Raw genomic sequence first — 6,529 nt, 5'->3', positions numbered from 1 at the left:
TATGACGCTGGGAAATTTTATAGAAAAGAGGGAAGTAACTTCTCACGGTTCCGGGGAGAGGAAATTCCATGACCGAGCAGCTCATGCCTGATGAGGGACAACTTCATGATGTGTCGTCTCATAACAGCAGCAGGTGATCAAGAGAGTAGAAGAAAGAGAAAATTCTAAAATGCATCCACCTTTATAAGCAGTTGCAATACATTTATGAGTATGAAGCCCTTGTTACCTAAGAACCCCCAATCTTTTTGCTTTTGTGTCCAATACCTGCTTTGAGGAAGAATCTATTCAAACCACAGTGTTAAGACAGAGTTTACATACATTTTTCTGTTAGTGGCAGTTAAGTTTAGAATGGACAAACATTTGACCAAAGTCCTAGAAAAATGTGAGCCCTCTTCTAGTGCGTTTCTGTATACTATAATTTGTTTTCATCCATATTCAATTCTAGCTACAAGGATTATCACTGGATGAGGTGAGCGTATGGATTAAAATTGAAATTCAGTTGTTTTTCTTGGCAATATATGTTTGTAGTGATTCACAAACGTTAATCTGTATCTACTGAAAATTAAGAGTCCTTCATTTTTATAAACTATAATTATAAACATTCAATATTTTGAAAGGGGAAAATGTGTCCATTCATACCAGGTATTTAGCAATCACCTATCCATTCCTTCTAATTGTAAGCTTCTGTAAGATTACTATTGTTTCTAAAATTCTTAGCAAGCTATTATAAATAGTTGTGCTAGTATGAAAAATAAAAATGAGATCCCTTGTTTCCTGTGTTTATTTATTTTATGTAAATTAGTGCTCTATTTCCATGTACACCTGCATACCAGAAGAGGGCATCAGATCCCAGGATAGATGGTTGTGAGCCACCATGTGGTTGCTGGGAATTGAACTCAAGACCTCTAGAAGAGCAGACAGTGCTCTTAACCACTGAGGCATCTCTCTCTAGCCTCTCCTGTATTTCTTAAATATCATACAATTTCTACTAAAATTTCTACTAAAATACTGAAATCACTTTAAATCATTTCATATTGTTTTTTCTATGTTATCTTAGATCTTGACCTAAAATATTAGAAGTCCATATGAAAGATAACTATTCAAATACACGAGTATGTTTTCACTTCCACACATATCAGAGTCTCTAATTGTGAATAACAATCACTGCTGAGTAAGCTGGAAAGCTGTTCATGTGATTTGCAGATGAGTGAGCATCTTGTGTTTTCCCTGGGGCAGGCAGAACTAGCACAATGATGCAGCTTGATCAGGCTCCTGAGCCAACAAAGGTAACCCAAGGCGGCAGCTGCTACTTTAAATATGCAGATAGCTTTATCATTCTGATGATAAGTATGCTTAGCTTGGCTCTGGAACTTCATCCAATCTGATACTGTAGAGAAGAGATAGGGCAGTACAAAAAGCCCAACCCCTGGGGACTTCCAATGGATTCTCAAGCCAGCAAAAATATGTTCACATGCCAAACTGGTGGCTCCTTCCCTTTGACTCATGAAAATGTGATTCTTACATAGGCTGGATGCTGACAGACTAAATGTGAGTAGGAGAGGTGAGAGCTCATATTGTCACAATGAAGATTTGACTGTCACATTATAAAGCACAAGGCTGCTGCTATCTAGTGAACCACCATAAACAATGTTGGCTCTCTCTCTCTCTCTCCCTCTCTCTCTCTCTCTCTCTCTCTCTCTCTCTCTCTCTCTCTCTCTCTTTCTCTTGTTAGTGACAATAATGAGGCACTTCATAAGCTTTGTTTGAATCTGCAGAAGTAGACTGGGGGTTAGTACCAGATCAGAGAAAGTCAAACAATGGAAACCCTTCCATTTTGTGTTTGCAGACCAGATTCCCTGGAAACCCAGAGGCAATTCTTCTGTAGTCAGTTCTCAGCTCCTAAAATTAAGAAGTTAGACAGCCTATACCTTGGACCCAAATTGTAAAGACTCCCTGCAATTGATGGTAAAGGGCAGTGTGGTGATAGGAAGAAACACAATCCAAAGTGCTGGTTAATGAGATAGCTAGAAGTCAACTTGAGGGAACTTATCATATGGAATAATAACAAAAAGAAAGAAAAAAACAACTTCTATGCATCATCACCTTATCAGTTGTACTAAGGCATTTTCCTTTGTGGAAAAAGGAAAGAAAACATACAGGCAACTTAAAAGATTACCTGAAGAACCTCACACTGAAATTGCTTCTTCACACCATCCTGGAGGAATGGAAAACGAAAAGATAATGTCCATCAGTATCTAAATCAGAAAGCTAGCAGGGTGACTGTCTGCTTTTAAAGAACATCGCCCTCTGCTAACTAGTAGCAAAAATTCTTATCATGTGACCTTTTGACAAGAAATTGAATTCCATAGTTATTTCAAATAGTCTTCTTTTTAGCTTAGGAATAAAGAAAATAGCTGACTTCAAAGAGATGGCATGACATAGTTGTGACCAAGTCCTAGCCCGGAAGGCAGATCATGCAGGTGTTCACTGCTGAGGCTCTTTGGGACTTTCTTTCTCTCATCTTACATATCTTCCTTCTTAAAGAATAGTATTTGCCTTACCGTCTCATAAGAGTCTTGTGGGGGAAAGCTAATGAAAAAACACATTAGGCTCATCAAGTAATGTAAACACCACTGTGCAACACAGAACATGTCTTGTTTGTTTATTTTTTTTAAGGTTTCTGTATTTATGACTTGAGAGTACACTGTAGCTGTCTTCAGACAGCCCCAAAGAGGGCATCAGATCTCATTGCAGAGAGTTGTGAGCCACCATGTGTTTCCTGGGATTTGAACTCAGGACCTCCAGAAGAGCAGTCAGTGCTCTTCCCCACTGAGCCATCTCTCCAGCAGAACATGTCTTTATGCATACCAATCAGTATTTCTTAGTGATCCTGATAGTGGCAACTCTTGAGTGAGAGCTGACTATGGGGTATGCAGCCAGCTGAAAGAGGTGGCCCTCTCCAGTGACTCAGAAAGCATGTAAATCTTAGCATCAAAGAAATGCTATTTCCTCCTCCTCTTCCTCTTCTACCTCCTCCTCCTTTTCCTCTTCCTCTTTTTCCTGCTCCTCCTCCTCTAAAGTGGGAGTTGCTGGTTTTGTTGGAGACTTGGTTATGTCATATGATGCTTTTCTGGAAACTGTCTTATGAGAAGATGTTTTGCTGAAGCAGACACATGAAAGGATGTTTTGGTGAGAGCCAACATGTATTTTTCTGGAAGTTGCCTAGTGAAAGGCCTTGTGATGTTTTTGCTGGAGCAAACGCTTGAGAGTCATGTGATGTTTGGAAAGAGTATAAGTATAACCCAAAAAACAGTGGATAGTACTCTGACATTGGTTCACCTTGCAACTCTTTGCGGGTCATTGTTGGTCTTCACTGATACTGGTCTTCACTGATGGTGGTCTTTGCTGAGACAGTCTTGCATGGGTTCGCTTTGCTTTCTTTTCTGATCTTCACTTGTCATGACTTCGTAGAGAGAAATACACCAAAGAACTGGTGGTATTCTAGCTGCTTCTTACCACTTCCACAGACTCATGCCCATCAGCAAATCCTTGCTATTTCTTCTAGATCAAGGCAATGCTACTGATTTATGTTTGGTGTTTTACTAATGAACTGAACTGCTGACAATGAAGATTGGAATCACCCCAAAAAACAATTTCTAAACATGTCCACAAACCCTATTTTCCACAACCTTTCTTTTCCCCTACCTCTGGTAGGTGGTGGGCTAGAAGGGAGGTAGAAGTGTTAAGAACCATAATTACAGTAGGTTTTGAAAAATCTACCTCTTCTCTTGCTCCCTTACCCTCTTCCCTCTCTCTCCCCATTCCCCTCCCCCTCTCTCTCACTTGTTCATGGCTGATCTCTACTCTTTTCTCTATCCCTCTCTCTCTCTCTCCTCTCTCTCTACTACCCCCTCAACTCCCCTCCCCATTCCCTAAATAAACTCTATTCTGTACAGAAGAAGAAGAGGAAGAAGAAGAAGAAGGAGAAGAAGAAGGAGAAGAAGAAGAAGAAGAAGAAGAAGAAGAAGAAGAAGAAGAAGAAGAAGAAGAAGAAGAAGAAGAAGAAGAAGAAGAAGAAGAAGAAGAATCTGAGCCTACACTCCTTTTTCTTCTAGCTGAAAAAAAAATATGCCAAAGACCAAACGGCAGCATAACATAGTTTCTTGGAGAGCCTCTGACCCAGAGTGTTTGAAAGAATAATGCTTAAGTCACTAAATGTACTCTCTGCTTGAATAGCTAAGAAGAATGATTTTCACAAAAAAATTCCAGGAAAAGAAATAATCCAAAATGAAAGGAGAAACTAGAGAAGCAGATCAGTGCTAATTTCCATGCTTTTGAAAGCCAGGAAAACTTGAGAACAAATGAACACAGCCATATAGTTAAAGAAGGCTGTTGTTTTTACTCATCATAACATCTCTTACAGAAGTGGAGACATTACTCACTCTGAGGGGAAGGAGATGAGAGGGGTATGGAGCAGGGTGGGGTAGAGAAATCCAACACTTTTTTCTTTTCCATGGAACACACTCCTTCAGCACCCCCTTGTGTTTGTTAAATATCCTGTACAAATGTCTGCACTACTGCACCACATATGGAGTTCTTAAAAGCATGTTCTACAGGGATACATCAGGGAAAAGCCCATATTTTATAGATGAGAAAGTGAACTGATAGCTAAGCTTTTATCACTGAATTTAATCCTGTTCTGTTTCTGGCTGACAAAAATCACATGAAAAATGCAAACTCAGTCATAGATAAATAGGCAATAGATAGACAGACAGACAAACTTCAATCTTAAGGAAGTGGGAACTATTTGTCAGAATTTTTAAAAAGAGTTGATTACAGTCTTCGGTCAGGTCAGGATATCTGGAAACACGTGGTGAAAGGTTGCCTTTTTTATATGCCTCAGGGAACTACAGGAAGAGCGTTTTAGACCAAGACTATCATTCTGCATCTCTTAGAGTCTTCACATTAAGAATGTTGTTGAGGGCTGGGGAGGTAGTCACTGGATAAAATGTGTGCTCTGCACACACGGGGATCTGACTTTGGATCTCCAACATCCATGTGAAAACCAGGCATGAGAGCATATACCTGCCATCCCAACACTGAGAAGCAGAGACGGGAAGAGCCCTAGCAATTGTAGCCAATCAGTGAGCTGCAGTGGCCAGCCTATCACAAACAGTTGCATGCGTAGCAATAGAAGCAAATGTCTAAGGTTGACCTTTGGCTTCTACACACACACACACACACACACACACACACACACACACACACACACCACAAGCCCATGTACCACACCCTAGACACAGAAGCAAAAAAAACGAATCTAATATACTAGTCTTCACCTTGTAGACTGGTCTAGAATTTTCTAGAATGCTAGCTACTGAGAGTTTATGTATAATGTCTTTAAGAACACTCAACACAAATGTCAATATTTTCTTTGTCACCTACTTCAATTATACAATCATCATAGTAAACACAGATTCAAGTAAACTTCCTGCTCTTCCAGAACTGCACACAAAAAACAGTATATTTTGATCTGTATTCATTGTCATCAATTAATGTAGCATTCACAAACAATCGCATTTTGGCAGATGATATTTGCATTTTAATGTCACTATGATCAGGATAATGAGGCTGTTGATGGTTTCTTCCATTTCCCCTTTTATTAGCCTCTTAAATTCGAACTGCAGCTCTTTTGTGAATCAATCTGTTGTCACAGATGGGAGTTTTTAGAATTCACTATCTATTCTATGAAGCAGTTAGAACAGAAAAAAATCACTTTGTACCCATAAACTTATAATTCCAGCCATAAAGTAAAAAAGTTTTATATAGTATTATTTAATTGTCCCACAAAGCAATTGGTTTGAATGGAAAATAATATGTATTAGCATTTCATTGCCACCACCAGAAATCTTCCTGAGAGTCATTATCTATTTAGCAATGAAAATCAATAAGAGAACCTTGAAATATTCTTTAAAGTTTCAAACTAAAACTTAGTCATACACATATTCATTTGGCTTAGATATACATATTTAGAAGTAATACTTGTGAGATAAACATTTTATTCTTAAAATATAAGAGATGTCTAGCAATAGGCATTGCCAGATAACAGGTATTGGATCTAGCTACTCAAGGTGATCCAGTACCACACAGGTCAAAATATTTACAGGTAGAAGTTTTTGGCATCTGACTATGTACTCTGAAGTATGCCATGCTCATAGTAGGCGTGGAGACCATTTTACCTTCAGTTCAGTTCCATGCCTAGGGCACTTTCCCACTGTATTAGGAGCTAGTTAGCCCAGTTTGAGAGCAATGGTTGGGATAGATAGAGGAAAGAGATACAGCTAAGGGCTGCTGAGGTCACTATGTGTGCAGAAGTATCCAGATCCAGGTTCAACACCACTTTGAGCACAATCCTGAAGGGTGTGCGTGTTTAAGCAGTGTGATGGTTAGCCTGGTTGTCAGTTTGACTATATCTGGAATTACCTAAGACCCATGCAGCTGCATACACCTGTGAGGGATTTTTTTTTTT

The sequence above is a fragment of the Apodemus sylvaticus genome, chromosome 14 (genome assembly GCF_947179515.1).
Source record: "Apodemus sylvaticus chromosome 14, mApoSyl1.1, whole genome shotgun sequence".
NCBI classification, from domain to species: Eukaryota; Metazoa; Chordata; class Mammalia; order Rodentia; family Muridae; genus Apodemus; species Apodemus sylvaticus.
This window is presented reverse-complemented; position numbering follows the sequence as displayed.